Consider the following 13,238-nt stretch of genomic DNA (forward strand, 5'->3'; position numbering starts at 1 on the left):
CTACTGTGATATCTGTATTTATCCATCACACCATTGTACAACTGTTTAAAAGTATTCAAAACTATAGATCTACGACTGTGATATCTGTATTTATCCATCACAACCATTGTACAACTGTTAAAAGTATTTAAAACTATAGATCTACTACTGTGATATCTTTATTTATCCATCACACCATTGTACAACTGTTTAAAAAGTATTTAAAACTATAGATCTACTACTGTGATATCTGTATTTATCCATCACACCATTGTACAACTGTTTAAAAGTATTTAAAACTATAGATCTACTACTGTGATATCTTTATTTATCCATCACACCATTGTACAACTGTTTAAAAGTATTTAAAACTATAGATCTACTACTGTGATATCTGTATTTATCCATCACACCTTTGTACAACTGTTGAAAAGTATTTAACCATCACCACCTGTAGGGGGCGAAAGAGAGCAGAAGTGGTTAAATACTTTTAAACAGTAGGGGGCGATAGTGAGCAGAAGTTTAGAAGTGTGTGTGTGTGTAAAATGGGTCTCTGTACACACAAAATACACACATAACTCAAATTACTATTTTTCTGAGGACCGAGCTGAAACTTTGAGGGAAGCTTAAAAACAGCCTCTGGAGGCTGTTTAAGGGAAAAAAAAGTGAGGACCGGCCTAAATGTCCTCACTTCGTAAAATGGTCCTCACTCCAAAGGTTAAAAACTTGCGCTGGTCCTCACAATGATGGAAATACAAACACACACACACTCACACACACACACACACTCACACACACACACACATATACACAGTCTACACTAACACTATAAAGGACAGTGTCAGTGTCAGTCTGTAGTTCAGATCACACTGTTAGAGTCAGTCTGTGTTTAACACCAGAGTGTTTCTGTTTATAGAAGAGAGTTAAATCTGCTCCAACTGCTTCAGTGAAAGAAAAGCTGCTGTAGAAGATGACGGTGTTTCTACGGTAACTACAGAACCTCTGAACGTCCAAATATGGTCATATCTGATGACCACGAAAACATGAAGAACTGTATTTTACAACAGTTACTGACACATATTCCTTTGATTTTGTTCAGTTTGTGGCTTATTTTGTTCTTACTGTTTGTTTGGTTTTTTTTCCATTTCATTTTTATTGTTATTTTTGTTTGATTTTCCATGTATTATTTTCACATTTTCTTGCCTATTTCATTATTTTTTCTTAAATTTTGTTCAGTTTGTGGCTTATTTCTTTATTTTTTACTTTATTTTACTCAATTTTTTGCTTATTTTTTTTCCACACTATTTCACATTTTGTACATTTTTTTTCTTCATTTTTTTTTCGTTTTCTTCGCTGTCGTTGATCCAACTCCATGGGTTTTACTGGTGAAGCAATGTTGTAGAAGATGACGGTGTTTCCACGGTAACTACGGAGCCTCTGAATGTCCAAATATGGTCATATCTGATGACCATGAAAAGATAAAGAACTGTATTTGACTCCAATTATTTTCATGTATTGATCGGATTAATGGATCGACAGGTGTTAAACAGTTTGGTTCAGCAGATGGGTTTGTTTTTTTGGGGTTAACTGAATAAATACAGGGTCCTGGATTTTACAAAATGATGAATTCTTCTAAGTTTTTACATTTTATCTCATTTTCTCCTCACTTTAGAAGAATTGGTTCATTTTTATGCCACATTTTAAGGTGTTGTTAACTTTTTCCTTATTACTTCTGCCAAGGAGGTTCTGTTTTTGCCAGGGTTTGTCTGTTTGTCTGTCCGTTAGTGTGCAACAGAACTCAAAAAGTTATGGACAGATTTGGATGAAATTTCAGGGTTTGTTGGAAATGGGATAAGGAAGAAATGATTACATTTTGGTGGTGATCGGGGTGGGGGGGCCCACAGGGGGGGGCCACTGATCAGCCTTGGCGGAGGTCTGCGCTCTCCGAGTGCTTCTAGTTTTTCAAGTCTTTGGCTCATTTAATTCTCACTTTACAAGCTTTTGTACATTGTATCCTATGAATAATGGAGGTAAAACTGCATTTTACACCTGTTACTGACATGGATTGATAGGATTAATGGATCGACAGTTATTTAACTTATATCAGTGAAGGATTTTGATCGCCAGTGGATGTTTGAGTCTTCATCCTCCTCAGACCCAGCGGTGGGTTTTCTGTCCACATTTGTGGACAAGAGTTTCACAACTTCATACAAAGAAAAAAAGAAAAGAAAAGAAAACTGTCCACCACAAAGACATTCCATAAAACTCTTAAAAAGTGCATCTGAACAAACTGTTGCATCAGGATGTTTCCAGTACAGGCACTGATTGAATAAAAAACAAACCAAGCTGGTGCTGCTGACATGTCCTGGTTCTGAGCAGGTTCATGCACATGTAGAAATGAGGAGGGGCAGAACAGTGTAAAAATAACACCTTATATCGCAAAATGTCAGGGTTTTTTAGGTTATTCTCTTCTTTTTTTGTCTGGATAGTTTAAAAATGTAAATATTTTCATCATTTATTTTATGCACATGTACAAATAAGTTGAGGCAAAACTGTAAAAATTGCACTGTTTCTCATAAAATGTCACAGATTTGCCTTAAATTTGAGTCAGTTGTCTCTCTCCCAGGCCTACACCCATTCATCAGAAGACATTAAATTTGGTGCGAGAGCGCCACCTGCTGAATGATGGACATACTTGTACTGGACGTGCCTGTGGTCAGGACCTTTAGATGCCGCTTGTGGCTTTAACTGAACTTATTAAATCAGTGAATGGTTTTTGTCGTCAGTGGATGTTTGGATCTTTAAGGATTAAAACCCAACGACAAAAAACAAACTTATTACAGAAGTGGTGTTCAGTGTGAGTGAACCTAATGTAGATGCAGGGGAAATAAGACCACCGTTGACCCCCTCCTCTAAAAGCCGTTTTAAGCACAGGTGGTGAAACCCAAACCCTCTTCAACATCAGAGGCGTTCTGCAGATCTGACAACTGTCAGCTGTCAAATGGAAAACTCCAAACGGACGACGCTGCCAGTGTTTCAGAACTGCAGAACTCTGAGGTTTCAGAGGCGTTCATCTGCTCCTCTGGCCCACACCGCTGACCACCATTTCACTTCAGATGATACTTTCTTACAGAAGGATTACGACCGATAACTGGGCAATCTGTGTCCACGCAGCGAACTCTGTTATTTAGAAAAACAGCAGCTCACTGAAGTTCACCTGCCGCTGTTAGAGATGGAGCTGTCAATCAAACACAACTGTGTGTACATTCAACTGTGAATGTACATTCAACTGTGAATGTACATTCAACTGTGTACATTCAACTGTGGTACATTCAACTGTGTGTACATTCAACTGTGAATGTACATTCAACTGTGTACATTCAACTGTGTGTACATTCAACTGTGTACATTCCACTGTGTGTAGATTCAACTGTATGTAGATTCAACTGTGAATGTACATTCAACTGTGTACATTCAACTGTGTGTACATTCAACTGTGAATGTACATTCAACTGTGTACATTCAACTGTGTGTACATTCAACTGTGTACATTCAACTGTGTACATTCAACTGTGTGTACATTCAACTGTATGTAGATTCAACTGTGAATGTACATTCAACTGTGTACATTCAACTGTGTGTACATTCAACTGTGAATGTACATTCAACTGTGTACATTCAACTGTGTGTACATTCAACTGTGTACATTCAACTGTGTACATTCAACTGTGTGTACATTCAACTGTATGTAGATTCAACTGTGTGTACATTCAACTGTGTGTACATTCAACTGTATGTAGATTCAACTGTGTGTACATTCAACTGTGTGTACATTCAACTGTGTACATTCAACTGTGTGTAGATTCAACTGTGTACATTCAACTGTGTGTACATTCAACTGTGTACATTCAACTGTATGTAGATTCAACTGTGGGTATATTCAACTGTATGTAGATTCAACTGTATGTAGATTCAACTGTGTGTAGATTCAACTGTGTGTACATTCAACTGTGGGTATATTCAACTGTATGTAGATTCAACTGTATGTAGATTCAACTGTGTGTAGATTCAACTGTGTGTACATTCAACTGTGGTATATTCAACTGTATGTAGATTCAACTGTGTGTAGATTCAACTGTGTGTACAGTCACTGTGTGTAGATTCAACTGTGTGTACATTCAACTGTGTGTACATTCAACTGTGTAGATTCCTATAATTCGGGCCTGTCTTGCTTTCCAGCCCCACTCTTGTATCCAGTGGTAATTGTTGTATTTTACACCAATTATTTCAACAGATTTCTTCGATTTTGTTCAGTTTGTGTCTTATTTGAAATTTTTAAACTATTTTTTACTCATTTTTTTAAACTTATTTTTCACATTATTTATCATTTTGTACATGTTTCCTTCATTTTTCTTCATTTTCATCCACTGTCCACTGTCGTTGATCCAACTCCATGGGTTTTACTGGTGAATCAATGCTGTAGATGATGACGTGTTTCCATGGTAACTACAGAGCCTCTTAATGTCCAAATATGGTCATATCTTATGACCATGAAAAGATGAAGAACTGTAATCTTACACCAATTATTTCAACAGATTTCTTGATGTTGTTCAGTTTGTGGATTAGTTTTTGATTTTTAATTCATTTTATTGATTACTTTGGTGGTTCTGGTTCATTTTTTGGCTAATTAATATATTTTTCATATTTTTATACTTTTTTGGATTATTTTGTTTATTTTCAACATTTGCTTGCCTAGTTCATTATTTTCTTCTACTTTTTTAGTTAGTCATTTTAACACATAGTTTATTATTTTTGACTTTAGTTTTACTTGTTTTTTGCTCATTTTCCCCATTATTTATTATTTTTTAGGTTTTCTTTCCTAATTTTTGCTCATTTTGCTGCTTATTTATTATTTTCGACTTTAGTTAACTCTTTTTTTTTGCTCTTATTCCCTGTTATTAATTATGTTGTAGGTTTTCTTTCTTCATTTTTGTTCATTTTGGTTGCTTATTTTATTATTTTTGATTTTATTTTACTTGTTTTTTGCTAATTTCTTCCCCATTATTTATTATTTTTTAGGTTTCTTTCCTATTTTTGTTCCTTTTGTTGCTTATTTTATATTTTTGACTTATTTTACTCGGTTTTTGCTCATTTTTCCCCATTATTTAATATTTTGTAGGTTTTCTTTACTAATTTTTGTTCATTTTGTTGCTTATTTTATTATTTTTGACTTTATTTTACTCTGTTTTTTGCTCATTTTTTCCCCATTATTAATATTTTGTAGGTTTTCTTCCTAATTTTTGTTCATTTTGTTGCTTATTTATTATTTTTGAGTTTACTTCACTCAGTTTTTTGCTCATTTTTCCCCATATTTATTATTTTGTAAGTTTTCTTTCTTCATTTCGTTCATTATTTTCTTATTTTATTATTTTGTACTTTATTTTACTCAGTTTTTTGCTCAGTTTTTCCCTGTTATTATATTTGTAGGTTTTCTTTCTTCATTTTCGTTCATTTTGCCTGCTTATTTATTATTTTTTAGGGATTTGTTTTGTTCTTCACGAGTGTCAGCCCTCGGGGGTGTCTGTTTTTTCCGGTCCTGTCTTTGCTTTACAGCCCCGTTGTTATATCCGTTGGTCCAAAGGTTCACGGAGCGCTGGGGCACACCCCTCATAAAGGTCCCCGTTCAGAAAATGGAGGATTTTTTTATGGGTCCTAATTGGAACTTGGCGGAGCGGCATGTGGGCTGTTGGGGGGGATTAGACCGATGGCTCAGTTGGCTGACTCCTGATAGAACACTATGGACCCGATGCAGACAGCTTCCCTTGTTACCCATGAGGCATAGGGACGGGGTGGGGGGGGGGCGGGAGGCTACAGCCCTGCTCCAAAGCGATTTGTCTCGGCCAAAAGGTTCCCTTGTCCTTCACAGATGGGCCGGGCATGCGCCCACATTAGTGGTTGGAGAAAAGAAAAGAGAGCGAGTGGAAAGGCAGAGGCAGCAGACACCTGTGTGTGCCCAACAAACCACTCTGGCTGTGATCTATGGACGCGCCGGCAGTGTTTGTCACACACAACAACATCATGGACGATATCCAATGCAGTATCTGGAGAGAAAAAGTTACTGAGCAAGCACAATCCCACGACGACGACTGCTCCGAAAGAATTAGCATTTTCAACCCAAGGAGAAAAACCCAGAGACAAGACAGGAAAAAAAAAAAAAAAGTTGGACGTAGAAGGGAAGGGTGGGGGTGGGGGGGAGGGGAAAGGCTGGATTTCACCGAGGGCGACAACCGCTGCTTGAAACTGAAGCCAATGCGTATGTCTTAAAGTGTAGGATCGCTGACGGCTGTTCCGACAAACCTCTTCTGTCCGAACCTCCAGTCAACAGGTTTTTTTTTGGTCTGGTTTGGTTTTTTAATCGATGACTATGAATACATTTCTAAAATGTTTTTCATGCTTTGTCATGATTACCCAAAACTACTCAAAACCACCTACAAACCACCCAAAAAACACCTAAGAAATACCCTAAACATTACCTGTAAGACCACCTAAAATCCCACCGAAAAATCACCCAAAAACCACTGAAAACCAAACTAAAAACCACCTAAAATTCACCCAAAAACCACCTACAAACCACCCAACCCCCCCCAAACATTACCTATAAAGACCACCTAAAATCCCATCAAAAAATCACCCCAAAACCACCTAAATGACTACCAAAAAACATCCAAAATCCACCTAAAAACCACCTTAAAATCACCCAAAAACCACTGAAACCAACTAAAACCATCTAAAAAAAAAAAAAAAAAAATTCACCCAAAAACCACCTAAAACAACCTTAAATCACCCCAAAACCCCAAAATCATGCAAACCCCCCCAAACTACCTAAAATTACCCAAAACACCCTAAAAATCATCCAACCGCTGCTTGAAATTTAAGCCAGTGCTTCAGTGTCTTACAGTGTAGTATCGCTGATGGCTGTTTTCGAACAAACACCAGTAAAAGTGTGGACTCTTCTGTCTGAGCCTCCAGTCGACAGGGGTTTTTTTGGTTTGGTTTTTTAATTGATGGCTATGAATACATTTCTAAAATATTTTTCATGCTCTGTCATGATTACCCCCCAAAACTACTCAAAAACCACCTACAACCACCTAAAAAACCCCTAAATATTACCTGTAACAACCACCTAAAATCCCACTGAAAACCACCCAAAACCCACCTGAAAACCACCAAAAAATCACTCAAACCATACTAAAAACCACCTAAAATTCATCCAAAAACTACCTACAAACCACCCAAAAAAACACCTAAAAAATACCCTAAACATTACCTTTAAAGACCACCTAAAATCCCACCAAAAACCACCCCAAAACCACCTAAATGAACACCAAAAATCATCCAAAATCCATGTAAAACCACCTTAAAAATCACCCAAAACCAAACTAAAACCCACCAACAAACCACCTTAAAATCACCCAAACCAAACTAAACCCACCAACAAACCACCTTAAAAATCACCCAAAACCAAACTAAACCCCCAACAAACCACCTTAAAAATCACCCCAAAACAACCCAAAATCATGCAAATCCCTCCAAAACTACCTAAAATTACCCGAAAAACACCTAAAAAAATCCAAAAACAACCTAAACACCACTTACAATCCCATAAAAACATCACCCTTAAACCACTCAAAAACCCCCAAAACCACCTAAAATTCACCCAAAAACCACAAAAACCACCCAAAAACCACTCAAAACCAAACTAAACCCCCCCTAAAATCACCCAAAATCCACCTAAAACAACCTTAAAATCACCCCAAAACAACCCAAAAATCATGTAACTCCCCCCCCAAACCTACCTAAAATGACCCAAACCCCCCCCCCAAAACCTACCTAAAAATGACCCAAACCCCCCCCCAAACCTACCTAAAAATGACCCAAACCCCCCCCCCCCAAACCTACCTAAAAATGACCCAAACCCCCCCCCCCCAACCTACCTAAAAATGACCCAAACCCCCCCCCAAACCTACCTAAAATGACCCAAACCCCCCCTACCCTCAAACGTACCTCAAAATGACCCAACCCCCCCCCCCCAAACCTACCTAAAATGACCCAAACCCCCCCCCCCCAAAACCTACCTAAAATGACCCAAACCCCCCCCCCCCAAAATACCTAAAAATGACCCAAACCCCCCCCCCAAACCTACCTAAAAATGACCCAAACCTACCTAAAAATGACCCAAACCCCCCCCCCCCAAACCGACCTAAAAATGACCCAACCCCCCCCCCCAAACCTACCTAAAAATGACCCAAACCCCCCCCAAACCGACCTAAAAATGACCCAACCCCCCCCCCCAAACCTACCTAAAATGACCCAAACCCCCCCCAAACCGACCTAAAATGACCCAAACCCCCCCCCAAAACCTACCTAAAAATGACCCAACCCCCCCCCCCCAAACCTACCTAAAAATGACCCAAACCCCCCCCCAAACCTACCTAAAAATGACCCAACCCCCCCCCAAACCTACCTAAAAATGACCCAACCCCCCCCCCAAACCTACCTAAAAATGACCCAAACCCCCCCCCCCAAACCGACCTAAAAATGACCCAACCCCCCCCCCCCCAAACCTACCTAAAAAGACCCAACCCCCCCCCCCAAACCGACCTAAAAATGACCCAACCCCCCCCCCCCCAAACCGACCTAAAAATGACCCAAACCCCCCCCCCCAAACCGACCTAAAAATGACCCAACCCCCCCCCCCCAAACCGACCTAAAAATGACCCAACCCCCCCCCCCCCCCCCCAAACCGACCTAAAAATGACCCAACCCCCCCCCCCCCCCCCCCCCCAAACCGACCTAAAAATGACCCAAACCCCCCGCCCCCAAACGGACCTAAAAATGACCCAACCCCCCCCCCCAAACCGACCTAAAATGACCCAAACCCCCCGCCCCCAAACGGACCTAAAAATGACCCAACCCCCCCCCCCCAACCGACCTAAAATGACCCAACCCCCCCCCCCCCCCCAAACCGACCTAAAAATGACCCAACCCCCCCCCCCCCCCCCCAAACGGACCTAAAAATGACCCAAACCCCCGCCCCCAAACGGACCTAAAAATGACCCAAACCCCCCCCCCAAACGGACCTAAAAATGACCCAAACCCCCCCCCCCCAAAACCGACCTAAAAATGACCCAACCCCCCCCCCCCCCCCAAACGGACCTAAAAAGACCCAAACCCCCCGCTCCCAAACGGACCTAAAAATGACCCAAACCCCCCCCCCCCCAAACCGACCTAAAATGACCCAACCCCCCCCCCCCCCCCCCAAACGGACCTAAAAATGACCCAAACCCCCCTAAAACCATCCAGCCTCAGTCTGAAACTGAAGCCAGTGCTTCAGTGTGTTCCAGTGTAGTATCGCTGACGGCTGTTTTGAACTAACACCAGTAGAAGTGGGACTCTTCTGTCTGAGCCTCCAGTCGACAGGGGTCAGTTTCAGGTCCGACTCGGTCTGTTTGGACCCTTTTAGTGAGGACAGCTGTGTTTGTTTTACACTTTATGTCTCCACTGAGTGTTGGGTTCATGAAGGTTTAACCCTTTAAGTGCTGGGACGTTCTGTCTGTGTGAGGTTCATTAAAGCTGCTGGGAGTCTGTGTTTGGGTTCCGTTACCGCAGTGGTTCAGTTCTACTGTGTTCTAGGGTCCAAACAGGACGAAGAACAGGAAAAGACAAAGACAGGAACTGAAGTTTCACAGGTTTGGACTAAATAACAAACTAGAATGAACGTCAAACAGATTTAGGATGTGGAACATCAGCTGTAACTGGAACACACCTGCAACTGTTCACTTCACTGTTCTACAGGTGGGTTTGGATGGTTTTAGGGGATTTTTGGAGGAATTTTAGGGTTGTTTTTGGACTGATTTTAATGGGGTTTTGGTGATTTTTGGTTTTTGAGGCATTTGTAGTTGGTTTTTGGTGATTTTTTGGAGTGATTCTTAGGTTGTTTTGGATGTTTTTAGGAGATTTTTTTGGAGGAATTTTTAGGTGTTTTTTAAGCTGATTTTAAGGTGTTTTGGTGATTTTTGAGGCATTTTTTGTCGTTTTTTGGTCATTCTTAGGTGGTTTTGGATGTTCTTACGAGATTTTTTGAGAAATTTTTAGATGTTTTTTTTTGGACTGATTTCAAGGTGTTCTGGTGATTTTTAGGTGATTTTGAGGCATTTTTGTTGGTTTTTGGTGATTTTTTAAAAAATGATTCTCAGTTTGTTTTGGATGTTTTTAGGAGATTTTTTGAGAAATTTTTAGTTGTTTTTTTGGACTGATTTTAAGGTGTTTTTGGTGATTTTTAGGGGATTTTTGAGGCAGTTTTGGTTGGTTTTTGGTGATTTTTTTTAGTAATTCTTAGGTGGTTTTGCATGATTTTCATATATTATTATTATTATTAATAATAATATTATTACATATATAATCCTGATGTCCTCTTCTCCAGGTGTCCTTGTTGTCCTTTCTTTGGACGTCAGATAAATCTGTGGTTATTTCTTCTTCCATCTCTTCTTTCAGGCTGTTGTTGTCGTATAAATGCTTTTTCATTTCCCTGTTTCTGCCGTTGCACATGTTTTCACCCTCTGCTGTAGGTGGACAAACTGGACCAAACCGGTTAAATATGGTAGAAACGGTCTTCTTTTTTTGCAGTTGTATGTGCAGACGTCCTCTCCATAGTTCATACTGTTAACGTCGTTTCTCGTCTCTAAAAATGGTCAAACACAAACAGACGGTGTCAGTGCAGACGGTGGTACAGCGCTGTGTTTTCTGTGGCCGTCCTCAGTTTCATGTTCAGCAGGTTATTAAAGCTGGGACACCAGGACCCGAAGACACCACAGCCTGTGGTTCCACACTCATCCTGGTGTTATTCCTTTCCTTTCAGACACCGGAGGCTGAAGGGGTTGAGTCACTTCTGCAGACGTCCGCTGATGTGTTATTTATTAAGACAAACAAACAGCGGCTCATCGGGCTAAAAATCCAAAGCGAGCGAGACGAGGCTGGCGGCCATTTCCACGGCGTCGTACCTCCGTCTCGCCAACCTGCATTTATCGCAGCGTCGCCCCTAAACCCTCTGGGATGGATCCAAACTGACGGCGCCGAGACTCGACGGTTCCAGAGCGTCGGACTGGAATGAGAATGACAACAGAACACCTTCATACACAGCAGTAAACACCAAAACCTGTACGATTAACAGGCACGATACAGACAAAAGTATGTGGACACATTGGAGTCAGCTGTTTCTGTTCTGACAGCGGTCTGGGATCCAAAACAATAAGAACTAATGTCAGAATATAGTTTTAAATTATGGGATGGATATCAGTTAGTTTGGGTTCAATTCTAATCTGTGTTTCCAAAATGACTCTCAGATGGTTTGGACTGAAGTTCTCTCCACATTATTATTATTATTATTATTTTTCTTTTTTTGTTTTGTGTTTTTTAATCAATGACTAAATAAATTTCTAAAATATTTTTCGTGCTCTGTTTTGATTACACAAAAACTACTCAAAAACCACTCAAAATCACCTACAAAACACCCACAAATCACACAAAATCCCCCTCAAAACCACCTCAAAAAACCCACCTAAAATCACCCAAAAACCAGCTAAAAATTATCCAAAAGCTACCTGAAAACACATGAAAAAACCCCACAAAAACACTTTTAAAAAAATCACATAAAAACCACATAAAAAAAAACTAAAAACCACCAAAAAATCACCTCAAAACAACCCAAAAATCATGCAACACTCCCATAACCACCTAAAAACCTAAAAGAAAAAAAAAACACCTAAAAATCACCTAAAAACCACCTAAAAATCATCCAAAAACTACCTAAAAACACCACAAAAAAAAAAAAAATCACACAAAAACCACATAAAAACCACCCAAACCAAACTAAACACCACAAAAGACCATAACCCCCCCCCCCCAAATCCAAACTAAAACCACCTAAAAAAACCCAACCAAAAAATCACCCACAACCCCTAAACACCACCTTAAAAACACCTAAAAATCACCCAAACACAAACAAAAAACCACCGAAAAACAATCCAAAAGTCACCCAAAGATGAGTCCAAACCATTTCTGAGTAATTTTGGAAACAAAAATAACAATTGAACCCAACTAACCAATGCACTGATATCTATCCCATAATATAAACCTATATTCTGACCTTAGTCCTCATTGTTTTAGATCCCAGAGCCGTGTCACAAAACAAACACCTGAATTCAACATGTCCACATACTTTTGTCCATTATGAATGAGCTAATTATGCTATGTTACTAACATGACAGTTTTGGTTTCATTCTTGCCCTCTGCTTCCAAAATATGTTACTTGGTCCATTTTGCTTATTTTGTTCCTTTTTTTGGATGATTTAGTCCAATTTTTTTTTCTTTTGTTATTTTGTCTATTTTTGTTAATTTTGTTGATTAATTTGGTCTTTTTTTTTTTTTTTTTTCTTTTTTTTTTTTTTTACTCATTTTGTTGTTTTTTTTGGCCCGTTTTTTGGATGATTTTGTCAATTAAAAAAAAAAATCCATTTTTGTTAATTTTGTTGATTATTTTTGCCTCTTTTTTTTTTTTTTTTTTTTTTTTTTTTAACTCATTTTGTTGATCGTTGAGAGAAATTTAAATTTAATTTAAAAATTTTTAATTTAAACCAAACTAATGCTATCTATCCCATAATATAAACTATACTCTGACATAAGTCTTGACTGTTTTGGATCCCAGACCCCTGATAGAAAACAAACACCTGAATCCAACGTGTCCACATACTTTTGTCCTATAAATCCATATATAACTCCTCATGGATTCCATTGTGTTTAAATCCAGACCAAACGTCTCTGAATGTCCAGATTTGGACACTGAACAGTGTGGTTGAGGCTGGTTTGGACTCCCTGATAACCCTAACTCTCACTCTGAACAGAAGTGTACAATTTGATCACGTTTTTCTGAAGAATCCACGATGTGAGGATCTAGTGGAGGAAGCAGTGAGCTGATTGGCTGAAAGCTGACACTTCTCGCACCTCGGAAAGTCGAACCGGCGTGGCTCAAAGCGCAGCCGACAGCCTGATCATGCCCATGTTGACCGGGCTAATTTGAGCTCTAATCAGATACAGGACGGGCCGTCGTCTATCATGGGTTTAAAGGAAGTCTGGAGTGGATCTGCAGATGATTAGACACCTCCCTTTCCCAGGGTTTGGCCAAACGTGGTCTGTCCGCTACC

The 13,238-nt window shown here is 39.6% G+C and overlaps 1 long non-coding RNA gene across 1 annotated transcript in view; it reads right to left on the reverse strand.

The window, feature by feature from the left end:
- The window catches only part of LOC115438834 (uncharacterized), a 23,947-nt gene extending 12,619 nt beyond the window's left edge, over positions 1-11,328 (reverse strand). The window contains exons 1-2 of the long non-coding RNA XR_003938166.1: positions 11,208-11,328; positions 4,637-4,646 (exon numbers count right to left, since the gene is read on the reverse strand). This is a non-coding gene — a long non-coding RNA (uncharacterized LOC115438834). The remainder of the gene's footprint in view (positions 1-4,636; positions 4,647-11,207) is intronic.
- Positions 11,329-13,238: the final 1,910 nt, after the last annotated feature.

Source organism: Sphaeramia orbicularis, chromosome 18 (assembly GCF_902148855.1).
Source record: "Sphaeramia orbicularis chromosome 18, fSphaOr1.1, whole genome shotgun sequence".
NCBI classification, from domain to species: domain Eukaryota; kingdom Metazoa; phylum Chordata; class Actinopteri; order Kurtiformes; family Apogonidae; genus Sphaeramia; species Sphaeramia orbicularis.